Raw genomic sequence first — 23,934 nt, 5'->3', positions numbered from 1 at the left:
AAGAAAAAGAAAAGGAAAGAAAAATTTTGTTTCAGGAATACGGTCAATATTTCAGCGAGTTTTGTATTTATTAAATGAAATAGAAAAGTGTTTCCAACCACCTTTTTCCTTTTCTTCTCTCTCAGTGAGAGTGGGCTTCACTCCCAGCTTGCACAAGTGCCCAGAGCCTCATTCTGCCCCAGCATGACCAAGACATAAGTACCATTTCTCTAAAGAATACTCCATAATGTTCTCTCCACCTGTGCCTGATCTTCTAGGAGATTGCTCTTCATTTAGCTTCGATTATGGAATCGCTTTAATGATAAACTCAATAAGGTGTCTTTTTATTGGCTAATTGCTTAATGCATGAACTTTCAAAAGTCAGTACCTGTATATCTATAGAGACTCTAATCTTTACCCAACGGCAAAAGAAAATTGAAAATAGTGGAAACTATTCTGTAATATCCCCATGTTGCAGTAGGGCAAATATTTTGTATATTGTATTCATTCTATTTCTATTATTTCAAGATAGGTACCTAACTATTCTCTCTTTTGTAAGCCCAAGTCTCACTTTTAGTCCATGACAGCCTGTTTCATTTTATCCTGTTGAAAGTTCTGTGATTCTTTCACTGGAATGAGTTCTAAACACACCTACGGTGGCTCTCCTTTACCTCTTGCCTATTGCTGCAATACCAAATTATGTTACATAACGACACACTGATTTCATACGCACATAGAAATGAGCAAGTCCTTGTTCTAATGTTTTCCACAAGAAGCAAATGCACTGAAAAAAGACGATAAAAAGTTTACCTGAATAAAAATATCGTCAAAGAGTGAAGGGTTGTAACAGAGTTTGCAACCTGCTCTAATGAACAAATGTGGTCAAGTGAAACATGGAATTTAATAGAAATGTGATCACAAAGACCAACTGCCAGATTTTCCTAAGGGGAAAAAAATTCTTGACATTTAGGAAAATGCAACTTTTAGAAGTCACCTGTCATGTGGTCACATTCATTCAAGGCAGTCACTAGCAAATTACAGTGACCTTGCATCTCATCAGATACTTTCTTTTTCCATAATTGATCACTGTGTCTTTTATATGTGCAGAGCCTGGACTGTTTATGTATGCAGTCTCTGAATGAAGAATTCCAGAAAGGAATAATCAGGGAATAGAAGTGGATTCTGATATAAACATTTTAAAAAGATTTCTTTATTGCAAATATACCACATAAGTGCAAAGATATTATAGAAATAATACATTTTGCATGAGTTAGTTTCAATAGTTGTGTAGTCTGTTTATTTGGCTATCAGTAAAAGACACGATAACCACATTAGGTGGCCCATGTCCTACAGCATTTGAAATGTAAGGAAAATACTCTTTTCAAAAACAATGATTAACTACTTTAATTTCATTTATTTATTTATTGTTTGTTTGTTTGTTTGTTTGAAATACTAGAGTTAAGAATAGTAAAGAAGAGAAAATAATGGGACTCCTTAAAAATTATATTTGGAGGTATTGGGTAAATAAGTAAAGGAAGTATGTGGCTATATATATATGTGGAAATATATTCATACAAGATCATATAAACACTGCTGAAAAAATTAAAGCTCAACATAACTTCCAATATAAATGATTTCTATTAAAATTTATTCCTGACTTTTTTCTAATTTAGGACATAGCACAAATTCCTATTGAAATGAAGGTAAATCAGGAGTTTATTGTTCAGAGACATTCAGCTCTTGTTTTCTCTGCCAGTATGAATAATGACAAGCCCAGTGATGAGGGTGTTTTTATGATGCAAATCTCTCATAGTCATCATGAGTTTATTTCACAATTCAGCTTCTTTCTCTAGCAAGCCACTATAATGAGATCAACTGTGCCTTTTCTTTAGACTGGAAAGTGAAATTCCAGTGGGTCGCAGCACGATTGATTTGGGTCCTTCAGCCATTGAGGTTGTCAATGCCTAAGAACTCTAAATCCACGCAGAGATTCAAATCTCTTATTACAGTAAGAGGAGCAGGATGACTCCACTGTGCTTTAGTTCCTTTTGAGATGGTAGAAAATCTGCCAGTTTGTGTTTGTAGAAGAAAACATAGGTACCATTTCAATATCAGCTACATTCACTTCATAATAATCGATATTTTTATACCAACACAATTATTTCATCTATTAAGTGAATTACCCCTTACCGCCATCTTGCCACCTACTCGCTCCTCCTTAATTTCCCCATTGGAGCTAATCATTATCACATTATTTCTTAATTATTGATAAAGAATGGTTTTCTCGACTAGATTGGGAGCTTTAGGGCTGCCAAGAGCTACAAGACTGGCAAACATTTGGAAAAATACACGTGTTCAATAAATCCATGCCCCACACCACCACTCTATCTCCCCGAAAAGGTAATAATGTATCAAATGTATCATGATGCCACTTGTTAAAAATGGCTTTTCTCTGTATTAGTTTCTGTGACTAATAAATGTAAAATTTCAAAGACATCAGTTCTTACTGATGTCTATAGAGAATATATGAAAAAAATGCTTAAAGCAAATGACTGGACAGATATTTTTCAAGTTCAGTTGATCACAGAGAACATTTTATGTAGCCATTTTGGGTACAGAAGTTCAACAGAACATACTTCAGGAAATGAATACTTATTAGTAATGTTCATTTAGATCATGTTTCACATATAATGAATCATATGATCGAATTTTTATTTAACCATGTCAAGTCATGACAAATATATTTTTAGATGTATTTCTCTGTGGGTTACATACACACACACACACACACACACACACAGATAGAAAAAGATTTACTGATATCATTAGACATGGCAAATTTGTGTGAAATTTTAGAAATTATCTGATTACTGTGGTTATTGCTTAAAGAATGATATATGTGATTGTGAGGCATACTTTGAAATTTACCTCAAATCCAAAATTTATCTATTGTTTATGGTTCACCTGTTTTTACTTTCTTTTCTCCTATACTTTCATTTTCTTTTCTGTGTTTGAAAAAAATATATATTGCCTAATGTCCACTCTCTTTCCAACTGATTAAAGGACATTCTGCTCTGTTTGAAGGACCCTCCAACCCCCACCTTTCTCTTCCATATGCCTTGCTTCTTTCCTTCATTCTGCAACAATAAGTCTCTAGTAAATCCACTATTCTCAGAAACAAGAGTACATCATCAGGGTTGCTGTGACAAACAGAAAACAAATGAACATAAGCAAGCTTAAGCTTGATTAGACCCACAGGGAAAAAATCAATGACATGGAAAAGAACAAAGTTACAGAGGAATGAGATTGTATCTTCCAACTTGTACACAAAAGAGAGTAAAAAGGAACAAAACACTGGATTACAAAGCTGAGTTGATGTCAACACATGAAAAGTAAAGTGCAAAATAAAAGGCAATTAACTGGATAATTGGAGCAAAACCAAACAATTTTGCCTCAATTAAATGGCTACTTCACTTGAAAGTAATTTTGGATTTCACTTATCCTGAATGGTCTGATAAAATTATTTATTAATCTGCTGCAGGAGTGGGAGAGGTACTTATTGTCTCAATAGACCTCTCCTGGAAATGAGATGACAGATTTTTCGAATAGAGGAAGTGACAGGTGGGAAACCTTATGTATTAATGACCATATGGCTGTCGTCTCTGTTACTTTATCCTTGGTCTGACTATTTCTCACGTCTATGTCAATAAGCGTTTTGCTTCGAACAGTTTATCCTCTGCCCTTCTTATATTATTAACCAGTTGGGGAATCTGGAGCTCTGAATATTCTCAACGGAATTCTACAAAATTAAGTTCATGGTTTTTTGTGATTTCAATTCTGGTTGTCCAACATATCTGACTGTAAATAACGATGAGAAATAACATTTATTGATTTCCTGCTCTGGACAAGATGCAATAAGCATAGCTGTAATCCATGTAGAAACAATCAAGATGAAAATTATTATTGCAATTTTGCAGGCAAGGAAATAGAGTCTGCAATAACTCACAGAACTTACCTGAGGTTACACAATTAGGCAGACTTAGTTGGAATTAATATATAAGATGTTCTACCCTAAAGCCCATGGTACTTCTATTGATATTATTTTTATATTAGTTCTATTATATCATTTTTAAGAATCTTGTTCCACTTTTCTTAAGAACAGGTGTAGAAAACCGAAAACATTAATTTATGTTTAGGATCAATGGCCTTCAAAAATTTTTTAACACGCTTCCATAAAAAAAAAAAAAAAAAAATGAGTACATTTCCCAATATATTTTTAGGTTTCTCCATACAGAAGCCAGAAAGATAATTTAAAAAGGCATATCAGACTGTGCCATTACCTCACCAATTCAGAATCCTTCAACAGCCTATCACACTTTGACTAATATCCAAATTCCTGGCCATGCCAGAAAACCTGTCATGAGCTGGCTCCTCTCCTTACTTCTACCTCCTCTTGCCTCACGCCCCTCACTCCTCCCTGTATGTTCTGAATTTTTTTTTCTCAGATATGCTATGACTTTTCATGTCATAGGACCTCTCCTCAGGGGTTACCTTTTCACCTCCTTGTAACCTCTGCTAAAACATTACATTTAGCTCACCTGACCTAAGTAGCATCTTTCTTATACCTCATCACTTCTATCTACTTTCTTTCCCCCCATGATATTTTATTGCACCTATCACTGCCTAAATTTAAATTACAGATTCATTTATTTGCTTTCTCATATTGTGAAACCTTGACAGAAAGCAATTATATTGTGTGTTAGATCTTTGTCCCCTTCATTACTGGCTCCCGGAACCTAAGTGTGCCTGGCATATAGTAGTTGTACTTATATAGAAATATCCAGTGAACAACTTCCTTGTATTAAGTATTCATATAACAATGCTTATTTTTCATATTTCTCATATTTTTAGATAAAAATAAAAGAAATTCTAATATTTTTATACTCCACTTTTGATTCTCCTACACTCCCATGGGACATACACTTTATTGGGGAGCACATTAATTCAGATTTTTGAAAGATTATAAGTGAGTAATTATGTTAATGTGACCATCTTTCCCATTCAAATTGGAAACCATTGCTAGGTAAGCTTCAGTCAGCCAATGAAAGTGCGATTATCACCTTTTTTTCCCTCAAGCGAAGTTATGCAAACTAGCCTGACTTGGGTATAACCACCTGGGCTGCTAATATTGCACCACAGAAATAGACAGACTTGTCCAGTCAGACACAAGCTGAGCTAGATCACAGAGGCTGCCCTGTCAGGTAATGTGTATAACACGTAGAGCATGGGGGACAGAAGGATAGATGCTTACCGTATGCAGGTAAGCTAATATCAAAGATGAGCCAGGCTCACCCGGACATTAGTCCAAAGCATAGCAATCACCCCCCCCCCATGTTTTCCTGAAGAGAAGTCAATGGAGAGGTGGAAATGCTATAATAGTGTAACTGTGACAGACCACCTTCCACATGGAAATCTAAGGCCAAGGAAAGGAAGTTTTTTACCAATAATGTCACACTGGTTTTTGTCCCTTCATCAATCTGATTTGAGTATCAGAATTCTGATAAACCAAAGTTGTGGATACTGCTATCGGGGAAGGAGCTAAGTATTTTTTTCGGAATAGTTCTTCCACCTTCCTGGGGCCGCACGCACACTGCCAACAGCTGCTCCCATATGTCTAGAAGGTTGTTAGGGTAAATTTGTGCTCCCCAAATCCTCTAAAGTTGGATCTGAAAATTTGTTGGCTTGTTATGTCCTATACTAAATCGTACCTTGTTAGATTGCCCTGATGTAGATCTTCAGAGGCTATGCAATTAGGTTGAATGACAATATAAAGATACTCTGATATGACTAAGGATCCCTGATTCCAATATAAATCCTCCTCAATATCAGATTCCTAGGGAAAATTTAAAAATCATAGTCTGTATTGGTCTGCTAGGACTGCCTCAACAAATACCACAGAAGGGGTGGCTTAAACAACAGAAATTTATTTTCTCAGTTCTGGTGGCTAGAAATTTAAGACCAAGATGTCAGCAAGTTTGATTTCTCTTGAGGTCACTTCTCTTGGCTTACAGATAAAGGCCATTCTGCCACGTCCTCACATGGCCTTTTCTCTGCACCCAACTCTGGTGTCTCTTCCCTTTCTTATAAGGACACCAGTCATGTTGAATTAGGGTCCCACTTTTATGACCTCATTTAACTTAATTACCTACCCTAGGGCCTTAGCTCCAAACACAGTCACACTGGGGGTTAGGGCTTTGACATAAAATTTGAGGGAACACAATTCAGTCCATTACATAGTCCAAAAATGAAAACATGTTATAAGTAAAAGGATCAAAATTTTTATATTAGAATTTAACAAGTTAGAATAAAACAAATCAAAACATAACTTCCCAATTTCATAAACTCCACTGTGGCAGAAAGAACTATGAATTTCTGGATGATAACCAGGGTGTCTCCTATGAATCATGACCTGAGCTGTATCTCATTGCAAATGATAAACCTTGTTCAGAATTTTAGAAGCCGTGCTAGTTTATCATCAGGATGTAAAAACCCAAAAACTTAATAGAAAAAATATTACCCCCACTGACCTCAAATCCACCAAAGTTCAAAAATAAGTCAAAAGTCAAAAGTCAGCCTCTAAAGAAGTTATCTAAGATAAAATGTGATACCTGAAAACTAATATTTAGTGTTGGTAATAAAAACCATAGTATAGTTTAATAGAAACTGAGGAAGTAGGGTATGTAGTAGTTATTCTTGATTTCATCTTCTGCAGAATGTCATCCTATTGCAGGAAAAAAAAAAAAAGAAAGATATTTACCAGACCAGAGGTTAAATTGTGTTCAGCATGTACTCTTTGGTGGCTGGGGGTGGGCAGAGAGGAAGTAGCCTGTGTCAATCATCTCTCTATACTCTGTGCTTTTTCTGATGTAGAATTTGGTCTAAATCTTATAAGATTGAGGCAAAACACGTGTGACAAAAATACATCGTGGGTGGTGGTGTGTACTTTATGCTACTATTTATCAAGAGGCATATGCCACGTTGTTCCACCACTAGTAATGCCAGGCTTGATAATTTAGTGACGGCGGTAGTGCCTAGTATCTGCTTTTAAAAGTAAGTTTTCCTTTACAGTGAAGCAAACATTGGCGCCGCTAGCATATCTTGCCTCCTCCTGAAAAAAAGGTCTCAGTAATCACTAATTTGCTTTTTAATTATTGTTTACCTCTCTCATTAGTTATAGTCCCCTTGGCATACTTTGTATGTTTTTGCTTTATCTTTTTTTTATTCTTAGTTTGATTAGCTAGTAGAGTATTAGTTATATATTGATAATTGATTATATCCAAAATGTGACAACTTAAAACAACAAACATTATTTCACAACATTTATGATCAGAAATCACCCAAGCGTAGGTGCTTCTGGCACAAAATGTCTCATGAGATTGGAATGAAGATATTTGCAGTCTCATCAGAGGCTTGACTACTACACAAGGATCTGCTTTCAAGTGTATCATATGGTTGGTGGCAGGATTCAGTTCTTCCCTAGGAATTGGCCGGTAGCTTTTCTCAGTTTATCCAGTGGGCTTCTCCACAGGGCAGCTCCCCGTGGGGCAGCTGGCTTCACTCAGAACAAGTGATCCAAGATATCAGGAAAGATTGTGCCCCAAACTAAAGACACAGTGATTCTCAAAACTCAGAAATGGCATCTTATCTCCTCTGCTACATTCATTAGAAATGACTTGCTAAATCTAGCCTATGTGTATAAGAATGCGAATACCAGAAGGTGAGGACTACTGGGGACATTTGAGAGGCTTCTTACCATAAGTGGTTTGTCAGTTTATATATTTTTTTCTTGAAATCTTTCTTATCTATTAGTTTGTTTATTAACTATTATCTTTTATTTTCTTTTTTCTAATCTTTCATTTGGATATTTAATTGAAATTCTTTCATCTTTTATTTCTATGAATATGAAGATTTAAAGATTTGAAAATATCCTCAGCTTGCTACTTTATTCCACATATGCTATCTCATATATTCTTATACATGGTATTTTTATTTTCATCACTTTATAAAAAAAAAAAACTGCATCCAGTAAAACTGCTTTCTGCAAAATCCCCACCTGTCTCTGATCTATTGTAGGCTATGAAAAGTGTCTTTTTGGACTAACATATTTATTTCATTATTTACTTTATGTAAAAATTGTAGCATTCTTTCTCTTTTTCAAATTACAATTGAGGAATATGAGTAGAGTGAGCGTATTGTCCCATTATGTCCTAGACAATCTTGGTTCATACCTGCTGCCCCAGCGTAATTATTCATGGCACCTCCTTTACTCTAATAAATGATTTGCTTTGTCTGCTAAGGTATACAGTCATACCAACGATGGGTATTATTTGCCTCCGTGTGCGTGCATGTGTGTGTGTGTGTGTGTGTGTGTGTAAATTTATTCAGGTATCATTTTCTTATAGGAAAATGAAACCCCAAAAACTTTTGGTAGGATTTAAAATGGGAAATCAATTTCTGGGTAACATTTGACACATTTTTAAAAAGCCTTACCTAAAATTAGTTTAGACTCGTCCTTATAGAATATTCTTCATCGCTAATGAGGTTTAATATAAGTGACTCAGTGTAAGAAGGTGATGAGGGTCATCGCTGAGATGTCGAAAGCATTGGTTTTGAAAAGAGTCATTACTCTGTTTCCTTGACAAGTTACTTCAACTCTGAGAATTAGTTTTCTGTGGCATAAAATATACTAATTTCATGGGATTGTTGTGAGAGCGAAGTTCCTGATAACTAACAGAAGACTAGAAATCCATAGTTATCATTAGTTATAATGAATAATAATATTGAATCTAAATCCTTTTATAGAACTTTTTGATTTTAGAATTTTGAAATTTGATACAAAATAAATGTTTGCAAATAGTTTTTCTCTGTGCTAATGGCTATCAAGAAAGTGTTTTCTGTATCTGTTCTCAATCAGATAGAAGCTCTTAGTCATTTTTTGATATTTCCTTATTAGTTTTTTTGCAATCTTATATATGAAAGAAGTAAAGAACATAGAATCATAGAGTGTATTTCTGAAACAACAAACAGTACAATTTTTGAAACATATATTTTTTTGCAACTGAAACATGATTTTAAAGTGCTTTCTTGCTTCATATACACATGAAATGTTGCTGCAGGCAAACTGAAGCCCTCAGTAGCAACGTCTTGGTCACGCTTTCTATCTCTGTTATCACAGTAGGTGTTATTCAGAACTTTAAAATGAATAATTTAATTACCCTTAATAAAGAAATAAGAAAATTTAGAACCCGCTGATTAGTACTAATTTGACTCACTACAAAAATAACAACAATGAAGATTTGTTTACAAAAATATATTAATTATGTGCTTTACAGAAAAATCACTAATGAAGTGAGATTTATTCAATAAAATTTCTAGTAAAACATTTAAAAATAAAATAAAGGAAAGACTTTTTTCTTAGGATCATATGACAAAATATGAGTTTGATGAAGTTCAATGCCAGTCTAAAGAAAATATAGTAAAATATAAACAAGTATTTATCTGACTTTCTAAGGATAACACTGTTAGAGAAATTTTAAAAGACACAAGAGAGAAACTACAACCATATGAAAAATGTGAATATTTATGCATAAGAAGTCATGAGAAAACTCAGACTGCTACCAAAGAAGATAGATGATACACACGTTAAAGACAATGGATTAGTATATTAACATAGTAAAATCTAAAAATTTATTAAATAAATAATGGTCAAGTAGAAAAAAATGGGAAAGGTTTTGAACAGAATCTAAAAAAAATAAAAACAAAAGCAAAGAATATGCAAGAAAGAAATTATAAAATGTAAATAAATGCATATAAACATTTAAATCTCAATAAAGGTCTTTAACAGAAGCACACAACTATTTTTCACTGTGATATTTCTAATATTTAGGGTTGATTAACAATATTAATAATATATTAAGATGTAGAAAATATGAACCTACTTATATCCTGCAGATTTTTTTTAGGAAAAAAAGTGATTATAGAAGGAAAGCATGATGATGTTGTCAAGAAGACTGTTTCTTGAAAATTTACGTTAAGTAGCTTGAAGTCCAGGGATGTGGATTAGAACATGTGTTTAATAGAATGAATGTTTTATAAACAAACCTGATTCTTAAGATAATTAGCTAATACCTAAGTCATTTGATCATTTTACAACATAATCATGGTGCTCTAAGATTTCTTGAGAAAGGAATTTTATTTAAAGTTGCACCATGAATACAAACAACACACATTACTTCATTTCTTTTTGTATATTGACAATAGATTTTCAATTTTAATATTATGAAATGTACTTTTAAAAAAATGTCTTCAATTATTGTGTAACATTTAAAGAAAAAGCATATAGTGTCATTTTATAAATATAAAATGATTTATATGATTAAAAGAAGGAGAAATCAATTAAATACTGAATTGTTTTCTGTTCTACAAACTACAAACTGTTTTATGATGATAGTCATATATCTTTTAAACTAGCTTTATTCTTCTCATCTCATTAAAAGTTTAATATTATACAAACTTCTTAAGGGATGCTGAAAAAGGCATATCTTTTTATGTAGATTAAACATCTTTGGTTTTGAGGCTGTATAAATTCCAACACATCCTTTGGAAAAATGTAATACAAACTTCCAAAGGAAATTATTTTACAATGACCCTCAATGACCTTTGTGTAATTCTCTTTCTCTTGACCGTGGTTTGAACTATGTATGTGATGGTACAGTCAGTCCTGTGATTCATGTAAACAAAATGTAAACATTAAAATCCATTTAGAAAACACTAACGTGAGCAAACACTTACCTCAAAATCATTATCACATTGTATGATTATTGGCAATTGATACATTTTCTATGTGTTATAGAGAACATTGAGAAGTAAAGCATAGTTAGTTGCAGGCAGTGTTCAGCATATTTTCTTTTCTGAAACAGAAATAAGAGCTATCTAGTTTCTAATTCTGGTAGCATCTGTGTCAGCACTGAGTTTTGCAGTTCATTAGAGTCCTGTACCAGTTTCGGATATTTTTTCATTTCTTGATGCTAAGTTCGAGTGTTCATATTTGCTGCCTTGTCATTATTGGGTGAACTAGGTATTTCCAGATTGGGGGTTTTAGAAGGCAACCAGGGTGGCATTCGATTTCATTAGCAACAGAATATTTCAGAAGTTGCACGGAATGAGATGCCAGTTTGCCTGTCTTGTTTAAGTAAAACAAAAACTCAGCTTTTTTTTTTTTAATTTATTTTATTTTGGTGTATGTACGTGAATGCCAAGGAATCAAGGGAGTAAGAGATAGAAACTCATATTTGTTTCCATATCTGGGAGGGAGATGAAGAGATATGCAGTGTTATCCTCAAGTCTACAGCTAAGTGCTCATTAGTACATGCTTATGAGAAAACTAAATCAGGGAAAAGATCGAGTAGAATAATATCTGGAAATGATGCATGGGCAAGGATCATTCACACTCCCACCAGTCAAGATAGAAAGATATCCTAACACACAATGTTTCAACTAAAGTCCATAAAAGATTATTATACTAGAGGAAAGCCATTTAGCTCTAGATAAAAAGTTGTGTAGATTTTCCTAGGAAAGCTTAAAAGCAATCCTCAAAATATTAAATTTTTTCCAATTGCTCAACTATACTACAGAGTAAAGCCCAGAAATATTTATAAGAATGTAAAAATTCCAGCAATCAATCCTGTAATGTTTGGAATTTTTAAAAAATAAAATAAAATAAAAAGCATTAGGCATACAAAGGAGAAAAATCAAGTACGTAAAAGAAGAAAAATCAATCAATTGAAACAGATTGCAAAAAAGTTCGGATGATAAAATTGATATACGAGGACAAGAAATCATACATGTCAAATGAAAAATATACATTATAATTCGAAAAAGTAACATGTGAAGATGATACCAAGAGTAATAAAAGATATGAGGAGACCCAAAGTGAACCTCTAGAGATGAAAATCTAACATCTAAAATAAAATACACACTGTATTATATTAAGAGAAATTATGCAACAAAACAAGTATTTAATTTAAATTTATCATAATAAACTGTAGAAAATGAAATACAGATTTTAAAAAGCCTGGGAAAAAATAAACAAAGCATCAGTGAATTATGAGACATCAAGTGGTCTAATAAAGGTATAACTCAAATATTAGAGGAAGTAGAAGCACCAAAGAAAATTTGGCTGATATTTTCCAAATTTGATAAAAATTATAAACCCAAAGGTCTAAGAAGTTTAATGAACCTAAACATAATAAAGAAGAAGAAAACTACATGAAAGGACATGATAATCATATTACTTAAAACCAGTGACAAAAGAGACATCATGAAAGCTCTGAAAAAAAAAGAAAGTATACACATAGAAATAAAAATAAAACTGAAAGTAGTTTATTATCAATAATAATTCAAAACAGAAGAAAGAGGCACCTTAAAAGTACTGAAAAAAAGTTATCAACCTAGAAAGTTACTTCAGCAAAATTTATTTTAAAAATAAAGCCAAAGACCCGAGAAGTATAAATATTGGCAAGGATATATTATCAGCATCACTACCACCGTCACTATAAAACAATGTTATAAAAATCCCTTTAATCAGAAGGAAAATAATGACAAATTGAAACACTGGTCTATAGAAAGTATTTTTAAAAAACGAAAATAGTCAAGGTGCAGATAATTTAAAAAATTTCTTTTTAAAATCACTTTGAAGAGTAATTAAAACAAAATGAATAACAATGTGTTGTAGGATTTATACCATAAATAGAAGCAAAATATAAGAAAACATTGCATAATAAGAAAGAAGAAATAAGCTACTCTCAAGGTTTTGTAGTATGTTTACAGTAATATATTATTTTAAGGGACACTATGATACACTAAGGATACTCTAAATTCCAAAACAGCCATTAAAATAACAAAACAGAAAGTTATTGATAAGAAGCCAAAAAAAATGAGATAAGTGGAATCATTAAAATATACTAAACCCCCCCAAAAAAAGAGAAAAAAAAATGGAAATAATTAACAGATGGAACAAAATTATAGAAATAAAATTAAACTGACTGTATAAACAATTACGTCAAATAAAAAAGATCTAAACACCCCAGTTAAAAGTTAGAAAATGATGGAATGGATTAAAAAAGGACCCAAGTATATGCTGTCAATAAGAAACACTGTAAATATAAGATACAAACCAGTTAAAATTAAAAAATATATTCATTATATGTAATTCATCAGTTGTATTATAGAATATCATATTTTATGAGTTTATGAATGTTTTACTTATTAAATAGTGGAAATATTTGTCAATATCTCTACATGAAAACAGTTTAATACTCATTTCTGAAATTTCTTGTCATATATTTGCATATATAATATTGAGAATATACATATTTACAAATATATTTTCCTTTTGATTTACGCCTTTACTATAAAATTATCCTTTTAAAATTTACAAATGCTCTTTTTTAAACATAAAGTTATTGTATGCTTTTCAAATAGGCTGGACTTCTTTCTGTTAGTTTTAACCTGACATAGATTTTCCTTTTATTAAACTCCTTTCATACTTCTATGATTTTATATCTTTCTTGTAATAAAATAACATGTGTGGATTTTGATTATTAATTAACTCTAACAATTTTGTTTTTTACTGTTTATATAGGTATATTATTATTTATTTTAATTACTAATATATTTTGATATATTTTTTACCATCTTATTATTGTTCTAACTGGTTTTGTGATTGTTTTGTTTTATTTTGTATTTGTGTATTTTTCCCTCTAGTGTTCTCTTTAAAATTCTTCATTTTAAAAAAATTTGCTTTTTATAATTATTATAAATTATTCTAATGGTCAATCTATATATTTTCATATGCATGTGTAATTTAAACCAGTTAAACCAATCTAAAACTGGTTTTGTGAAATATTTGTTCGGTAACAGAATTAAAACAACAAAACAAGAAACAAAACAAAGTGACTCTCCAGAAGTATTCACTCTCATAAGCACATAACATTAAAATACAAATAATAATAATAATATCAGGCAATATAAAACTGTTATGAGATTATAATCATAATCCAATGAGATTTAGAGTCAGAGTCAATTAAAATAAAAGTTGAGGTAATAATCATAACATTCATACTAAATAGGAGAATTTATGTGTTCGTGAATGCCATGTAGATATTTAACTGATGTGAATACTTAGAGAAATAAATTTAAAATAAAAGGCCTGTGAAATAATTTCAGGGGATCTTGAATAAAATAATATGTTTTGTCTAAAATGTTTGAGAATGTGCATGTGTGTGTGTGTGTGTGTGTGTCTTTGCAGTAGTAAGTACCATAGCACTACCTACTATCAATAATAGTATACAATAAAGTGTATCTATTGACATACAGAGAAATACTTTTATATTTAATGGGTAACCTATAACATATTTTGAACAAGGGAGTGATACATTCAACAAGACTCCACTGTGTGCAAAAAAAAAAAAAAAAAAGGGATAGCTAAACAACTGACAGAAAAACTAAGAGATTTTTGAGGCAATAAGGACAGAAAAGGAAATGAATTCTCAGTTTGGTACAGATCTATTGTATATTGAAAACAAGTTTTCAAGACATGATAAAGAAAAAATTTGTAGAAATTGGCAAATGTTTAGATATTGGGAGAGAAGTTTGTCTTGAGGATAGAAAAAATGAAGACAGATAAGTCTGAGATCTGAAACTGAGATACATGAGATATATTATCAATTTATAAGACTCTGGAGAAAGAAATTTGAAGAAACTTTTACATATACAACAGGCAGACACACAGGCGTATTCTTACACAGGCTCTGCCCTTACGTATTTTATAGGCACAATGTCAAATAAGTATCCAAACAAATACGTAAGATTGTGTATTACGTCTGTGTTTTCTTTGAAACAAGTTCTCACAGAAATAATACTAATTCCCATGCTTATTTTTAGGTTAAGAGCTTTGTCTATCATGGAAAATTTTTTGAATTGAGATAGTGATAGAGTATTAAAAATACAGAATGAATCTAATGATTTTTTTTTATTTTAGTTATGAGGAAAGGTGTTGTGTTTAGTCTTGAGCAGATTGAGTATGATATGTCTAGAGCATAGGATTTTTACAATGCAATTGTTCTTGTAAATTATGAATAGTCAAGTATTTTCAAGGAAAAGATAGGAATATGAAATTTTCATTTTTTTTCTGTGTGGGAAAGAGGATAGTGATAATATAGGCAATACTTATTCCACTTAATAATTATAAAAGTGTCTTCTCTGAATAAAGATTGAGATATATATTTACATATATTTACTTATTCTCATAAGGCCAAAACTGTAATTAAAGATTGCATAAATCATACTTTACTCTTCCTTTGCAGATATTACACAGCCTGTGAGTAGAGTTGGAGGGCTCCAGTTTTGGTAACAGAAATTTTATCAGGCGAGATGAAATGACTGTTTTCACTTTCTCTTTTTGTTGTTGTTGTGTGTTTGCATAAACTCTCTAGTCAGATATACACCACTAATTCACAGCTTTGTCTCACCAGTCATTACAATTCCTTAAAATTCAGTGAGATAAAGAGATATAGAAACAACTGAGCTATTGGAAAATATCCTGTTTTTCAAATAAATTTAAATTTGGGCTAACATACAGAAGCATTTAAAAGAAGTTTAAACTTTAGCTTACTTTTTAGTAACCATAATTCCTTTAATTATAAATAAATACAAATTCACCTATATACTATATATTCATCTATTTAAGTCAGAATTAAAATTTATTGCACTATTTTTGTAAACAAAATGTAGAAAATGTTTAGACTGGTTTCTCAAGAAGATAACAAAAATATCTTAAACCAATTAGTTATTTTGGTTTTAAATTTAGAATAAAATAAACTTTATCTTTTTTTGTTGTTTTAATACATATTAGGTTTTTATTTATATTGTCTTATTGCTGATGAATTCTGTATCTTGCCTTCCTAGATAGTCTTTGAATTCTATGGTAAGGAAACAACTGTTATTTGTAATTTTTTGTGCATTTTCTATTTTGGAACACGTTGAGATGTTCTCCCATTTTATACATGTTCTTGATGGGTTCATATGGTTTCTGACACAAATTGGCTAAAAGGACTGAAGCTTGAGGATAATTGAACATACAAACTCTATTTTAGAAAACAGAAATGCATAAATTACTTTGTTGTCTCTTTAAATTAAATTATATGCAGCAAAAACTTCTCTTTTGATATTCGGGCAGCACACAGGATCTAATTTCTCTAATTAGTTGCTGTGTTCCTGCTTTTGCTTTCATGGCATCCATCCACCATCACAATCCAAAAATTAGTTTCTTTTTGAATGGCAGACATATTATGCAAGACTTCTCACTAGGAGTCTGAATGTTGAAAAATGTAGAGACAATTTTATAAAATATCTGAAAAGTAAAAATATATTACTATTCTCAAATATCTTTTAAGGCATTATAAGATAATCTCAAGGATTAATAGCTAAATTGAGAGGGTATCTATGCATGAGAGAAAAGAGAGAAAAAGAGAAAGAATATATCTGCTTTATTTTAAATTTTATTGTCTATTTTTATTTATGTCATTGCTTTTATCCATCTATATCTATATATCTTTATCATGCATAGCTGTATAATTTTTAAACTTACTTATTTCTATAGGTTTTGTGAAGAGAATTTTCAAAAGGTATATGAATTTTAATTATTTTAAGATTTTAATTTGCATGTTTTATTCAGTTGAAAATCTTATCTGTTGTAATAGTCATTGTACATTTTCCCTCAATATTTTTTTGTTTAATAATAGATGCACTGGTTTTAAGCTAAGAACTTTACTGGATGAAAATAGATTCCCTAGCATTGTGGCTAGATATATCAAGAAATATGAAGCTTGAGAAAAAGCAGGGACAGACTTCATGCTAATTATATTGAAAATAGTAGCAAAACTTAAAAAAAAAAAGTGTGTGCTGATTCCTTCTTACCACTGTTAGCCAAGTTCTAGGAGAAAGATGTCCTTTGTCTTGAGAGAGCCCATTTATAAACCAAGATTGACGAGTATAGAGTCTAAGTCAGAAACTCTATGCCTGTGGTCAGCAATTGGAATTGACTGAGGGCATCATCATATGAAACACTTTAACTATCAACGAATTCTGTACCCCAAACTGAAGCAATTAAAAGTATTGTTGTGAAACTGCAGATTTAGCAGGATGCTATTGGTGTTCCACTTAATAAAGACTGTGAACAGACTAGTCAAAGTGGGATTAAGGGCATTGATTTCTCAGGTAAACCTTTTGAGATGATTCCAAGGTAGCTGCTATTAAATTGAGATGAGGGCCAAGAGGAGAACAGAGGTCAATAACTTAAAAATCTATACAAGCTTAAAGAGACAGTAGCTAGACGATATACTATAATTTCTATGATTCTAAATGTCCTTCAAATTTTAAGAATTCTGATAAATCGTATAAATTATACAATGTCCAAATATTTTAATATTTTTAGAATGCCAGTATGGAGACTATATATTAAATAATTTACTTTAAAAATATATGAATTACTTATTTCTATTGTTCTACTCCAAGTGGAAATTCAGGCATAAAGAAAGAACTGATTATGAGACTGCAATTGCAAAAACATATTTATTAGAAACAAAAGTATTTTCTTGCACATAGATGTAAAAAAATACATCTATTTTTTATTGTAATAATAATGGTTAGAGGTAATAAACAAATAAGTGAGAATAGCAAGTTGTAAATATAGAAAATACTAAATTAATCATGAAATAATATTAAAATTAATTAAAGATTAATTAAATCATAGCAGTATTGTATACATAAAAACACTTCATTAAACAAATTTAAAAAACATTAAGAGCAAATGAGTTAGCAGGTTAACTGAGAACGACCAGAAAACTGGATGATATGAAATGAAGTTCGGATTTGGTTCTTAGCTGTGATCAAAGTCACGTAACTTCATGCATTTTACTCTTTGATTTTCTCTTATGAAGTGAAAGTATTTCTCACTTGAACTGAAATATAAATGAAAGATGGGAGATTATGGTTGTCTTCAGTAAGACTGAAAACAAATTAAATGTATTACCAACAGATCATAGATGATTTTTGGTCTAATTTTACAAGTTAAAATAAGATTACAAAACAAGAAAGAATAAATAAGATATATGTACCTCAGTTATCAAAGTTTATTGCATTGGATACTATGTATTAGACACCTAGAATAAAAACATAATCATGTTTTCAAGTGTTTATACTCTAGTAAAAAATACAGATACTAAACAAGTACCTAGACGAAAGTGTGATGATAACTACTAGCTAACTCCTGAGACTTCTTATGAGAATTAGACATGAAAATCGAGTAGAAACTTTGCTTGAGCAGAGTGGAAAGTGGAGCTGGTCAAGGCAAGGATGGGAAATAGAGTCAGCTATAGAAAGCCTGGGGTAGAGACATATTCTAGCTGAGTTCAAGGACATAAGCTATGGTTTAAAAATAATGGAGAAATGGTACTTCTGGAGAAAGTACAGTGATATAGCACAGTTGAATTTTTCCCAGATTCAAAGGAGATGTGCTGACTTTAGCTGCTTCTGCTTCCCCCTCTGCGACAATCTCTAACACTAAAGGTCTGGCTCCATTTTGATACAAGGAAAAGGAAAATATTAGAAGGTTATTGTGACTATGCTTGTCTGTTAGAAAACATGAGATTAAATGACAGATATAATGGAAAATGGTAAAACAAGATAATATTACAAGAGCTTTACTCATATACAACAATTTTTAGATGTCTAAAGAAATTTGAATTTTATTTATAGAAAGAAAAATCAAAGTGAATATATATAATATGTAGAAATTGAGACTCATTTATTATATTTTCATATAAGTCAATGATTTATTTCCAAATGGTAATTGAGTCAAGATAGTGTTATTTAATTCATAAGTAAGAAATAATTAGATTGAGGTTATCTTAAGATAATCAAGTAATTATTGCTAAATCAAAATATGAACTACAATTTGTAGGAGATTATTGAAAGATAATTGCAAAGAAGTATAAAATAAAAATTTCCCAAGAAATTTATGTGTGCATTAAGAAAGTATAGAGATAAACAATTCAAGCAGCATTATTTTTTAATAATAAAGATGACAGTTACTTTAATTTAAAGTCTGCAATGTAATAAAGATTATATTAAAAGGAATTTGAATAAACAATGAATGTCCCAAAAATCTAAGAATAGATCACATTAGGCCAAAAGAATCAATGCTTGATTTATAAGTCCTCCTATAAATAGTTGGCTTGCTCAAAATTCTAGGAACTTCTGTTTATAAATTATGGCTGTTAACTCTTTGGTTTGTCTCTTTCTTTCTATGTATTGCAAGGTATTTCTACTGTCTACTTAGGCCCACTGAAGAGATGCCCTGGAGGTCTTAGTTCTATCTACTGTTAGCTCTCACAAAAGCCTCAGAAACTTCTTTTTTTTTCTTTAGATTTTATCACATCTATTCAAATATGGACTTAAGATTTTGATGTACTTATTTTGAATAGCTAGCTATCAAATTAAACTGTGTCTTAATGCCCACTGGAGGATTACTGTCATGTTTATCTTACGGGGTCACATTACAACAAAGGTATATTGTGGTGAAATAAGAAAGTGAGTTAAGCAACCCAACACTTTTTCAATGTGATGGCCATCTGGGAGTGTTTGTGTCTCCCTGATACCACTGAAAATTATGCTTCTGCTGTGTGCCTTTGCCCCTTTTATCCAGCCATCCTGATTGGACCATGGCTGATCCCTTTCATTTGCTCTCTATCAGAAATTTAAAACAAGAATGAATCAGTTAACATTTCTAAGTGATTACTATGCCTTTCAGAGGAAATTTAAGGTTCATGGAGAACCCATACTTGGGCAAATGGAGTAAAGAACTGAAAACAGTTACATAGAGGGGGAAAAAAAAAAGAAAGAGAGATAGAGAAAAAGAGATCAGAATACAAGATGCTGCAGCCTTTCACTTTTTTATCTTCTAAGTCTCAATCCCAAAGACATAGGTCATCTTGCAGAAAGGAATTCACCGGCTCATGATATTTTGATATAAGTACAAAGAATGTCGATAGAAGCACTAGAGACCTTTTCAAAATGATCTTAGCTTCCATGTTGTTGCAGGGCTGCCATAGTCATTTTTCCAGGATAGATAATAAAGTACAAAATCAAATCTAAGTGGAAGTCTCTCAGACCAGATCACAGACTTCTATGCTCAGTAGTTCTGTGGACTTTACTGGGTAGAGATGCTTTCAACACTGGAGCTTATTAACTTCATCTCTTCATCTCTTTTCTCCTTCTTGACTGATTATTTGCTAATTCTTGTTTATTTTTGTATCTACCCATATTAATTTACTATTAATATGTTCAAATTGCTGTAACTATTATGTAGGATATGAATAACTATATTTTTAAAAGTTCAAGCAAAACCACATATTCTGATTTTTCTCGATAAAGTTTGACTCTTTTCAAAAGTCTTATTTCTTTTCTCATAACCTAATGTCAACAGTGGTTTCATTTGAAAACAACACTGTACATTTTCAGTCTGTGGTGTAATTGTAGCTTTGAGAAGTGTCAGCTTGGTAATGGCAATATCTAGTATTGTTGGAGGCAGGACGATTTATTTTTCTACTTCAAAAAATGCTTAGAATAGGCCTTTGTTATTTGATAAATAAAGATCCAGTGAGTTTTTTTGGTCAGAGTTATTTCTAGAAGAATGTAGTTATCCATAAGTTTTCATGTACCTGATTGTTCCGGCTAAAGAACTACAGATGACATCAAGTAATTTAGGGAAAAAGTCAAGAGACAATAAAGTGACAAATAGAAAAAGTAATACAAGTGTAGTACATGCTTTAAGAACATTTCACAAAGCATAAGATAATTATCACATTGTCCTTTCTCAGCACAAGGTTAACTATCTAGATTCCATTTCACCTCTTATGGATTGATATAGTTCTTGTATTTATTGATAAACTTTCACTACCTGCTTTTCATTTGGTTTAAACACTTTATAAAAAATTACAGTCAAACAAAACTAATATATATCTGATATATTAAGAGAATTTTGAAATATCTTTCAAAGATCTTTCAGTCTTAGTTCCTGATTCAATAGTTAAACGTAACTTCCACTATCCTCTATAAATAAAGTTCCCAGTAAGTTTGCTGTTCACCATTATGTGACGCTTATGAAATTAATCAAAATAATATATCTTTATAAAGTATTCGTTTTAATATCTTTGGAAAGTTTCATCAGATACCTAAGCTTCTTTAAAAAGCCATTAATTTCATTAATGGTCATTTTAAATAAAATACAAACCTAAAATGTTTACTTATAATATTATGTATTTGCTAGTCAATTTAAGTTTTAAAATTTTAATTTTAAAAGGTGATTTAACTAATTTAACATTTTAAATTTGCAGTCAATAATGCAACAGCTCTCATTGCTTTAAAAGAGATCTCTAGTTAAGATATAGTTTAAGAAAGTAGATAACACATAGTACATTCTCAAAAATACTAGCAATCATTATGTTGGCATATTCCAAATGTAACCTTTAGTAAAATATATGTGAGAAAATTATGGGGAAACTTTTTAAAAATGTTACTTGGTATTCTGGTGCAATCCTAAATTGGAAGAAATACACACACACACACACACACACACTCACACACTCACCACTCACTCACTCACACATACAGATCATTCAGGCAACAACATGAAGAAGACTTTAATAGATTTATTAACCAATTTTTTTTTTTAATTTAGTAATTCTGTCTATGGGAACCTATATGAGCCAGTTCCACCCTTAGATCATTGTACATTTTGTAAATGAGATTTCTGAAGGAATTTTTTTTTCACATTTTTAAAAGAAGAGTCATGAGTATCCTGAAAGCACAGAGATTTTTTACTGTGCTGAAAGGTACAGCTTCAGTCTACATTTAAGTATTTTTCAGGTCCTCAGGACAATTATAGATCATGGTTCCTCATCACTAGAATCCAGTGTCTCCTTACTTCTTCTCCCAGTTGAGTACATCTGATGATACCATTACTGGAATCTGAACATTGAAACAAATTGATCATTTATTGTAGTAACAACAAGTCACTTCTGATTTCTTCCAGTTTTACATACTGCAAAAATATTCATCTTGGTGGCACATAAAGATGGGATGGGTAGGAATTATGAGTGTTAGAGAAGGTCATTGAGAGGACATTGACTCAAGAACTGAAACCTGGTAATGGGAGGTCCCTCACCCCCTGCCTTGTCCTTGGAATGTGTGTTCTACTGCCATTCCCACACTAGGAGCTATTTCGATGGCATAGCCTTGAGAGAGTAAGGTGTTGAGACCATGTAGAGTGAATATGTGCCTGAATCCAGTTAAAGCTGTCATGCAAACTCTTAAGATCCTGGCAGGTGGGAGCAGAGATCTATTTTTCTTGCAGCCATTCAAGAAAAGCCTTGTATTTAAGTTCTCTTCCTTACTAAAACTGCCACCTGTTAAACTGACTGATCTGCCTCTTTCTTTGGTCTCTCTTTGCCTCCATGTACAGAGACCAGTTTCAGATTTCACCTGGGAAATCCCCCAGGTTGGGAACCAACAACGAGAAATATCAAGCTAAGATAATGGCACTCTGCTTAGTTGTATGATGTAAGACATGAAATAATACCGTGCCATTCATTTTCTTTGTTCTTATGTTGGCTTACCATTTTCACTTTTGCAAAAATACAGCTTAATTGGGCTAATGCCATTTGTACATAAACAACTACATGCAATCACATGGCTCCGCATTCTGTGTTTTGAGTCACATGCAAGAAAGATGAATATAAAAAATAAAATTCACATTTCTAATACTCACATAATTGCCCAGTGTCCAGAGTAGGTGGAGACCGTATTCACAGAAATTACCTCTAGAACAGCTCACCCTCTAAGATTTTGAATGGCTTTTTGATTTTTCTCCAGGTATTATTTTTTTTCATCCCAAGGAACAAATGTTGACTTTTATTTTTTCAGTTTTTTTTAGACTGGCCTTCTTTAATACATCTTAAAATAAACTAACCTATGTTTTTACAAATGATATTCTTAAAAATAAAATGCAATCATAAAGTAGTTGGTGGATTTGTACAACATAGACATAAAGGTATTTGATATAATGCAAAAAACTTCAATAAAAAATTTGTAAAGCTCTTAAAAGGAATTCACAAAATTGCTCAAATTTAATTTTGGGAAGAAGTAAGCTAGAAGAATTCAGGGTAAAATGTATGTGAATAAAAGAAGCTGAACCACATCACTGAAATCAGCACACAACATATATTTCTTTATTTTATTTAACTCACTTAATGCAATGTTAAAATCAAAAATATAGCAGATGATATTGATGATGACACTGGACAAGTCCAGGTACATTTTGTCTAGTATGTTTTGCCATTAATGGTGATCTTGGGCTAGTCAAACACTGAAGTCTTCACAATTTTATGTATGAAAGATCCATATTAGATCATCTATAAAGTCCTAAAATTTGATGTGAAATTAGAAGAAAAATGACTTGTTTACATGAGTAAATTGGGTCAATTAAATAAATATATAGAGTTAGGCCTGGTCTAAGGCCTGTGGATGTAAGATCTTTCATACATTAAAAATAATGTGACATGTCATCTAAATACCAGCAAATCTAGATTGGCTTTAGTTTTCTCATACCCACGTGAATTAACAGCATATTCAGAAACTGGCAAAATGATCCAGACTCCACTTAAAATAAACCAATATCAAATAAAGCTTTCTTGTATAGGCAAGCTTTCTTCTATCAATATTATTTTAAAAGAGAAAGCAACAAAGGTAATAAATAAATAAACTTATTTAGGGAAA

Source organism: Rousettus aegyptiacus, unplaced genomic scaffold (genome assembly GCF_014176215.1).
Source record: "Rousettus aegyptiacus isolate mRouAeg1 unplaced genomic scaffold, mRouAeg1.p scaffold_m13_p_10, whole genome shotgun sequence".
Taxonomy (NCBI): domain Eukaryota; kingdom Metazoa; phylum Chordata; class Mammalia; order Chiroptera; family Pteropodidae; genus Rousettus; species Rousettus aegyptiacus.
This window is presented reverse-complemented; position numbering follows the sequence as displayed.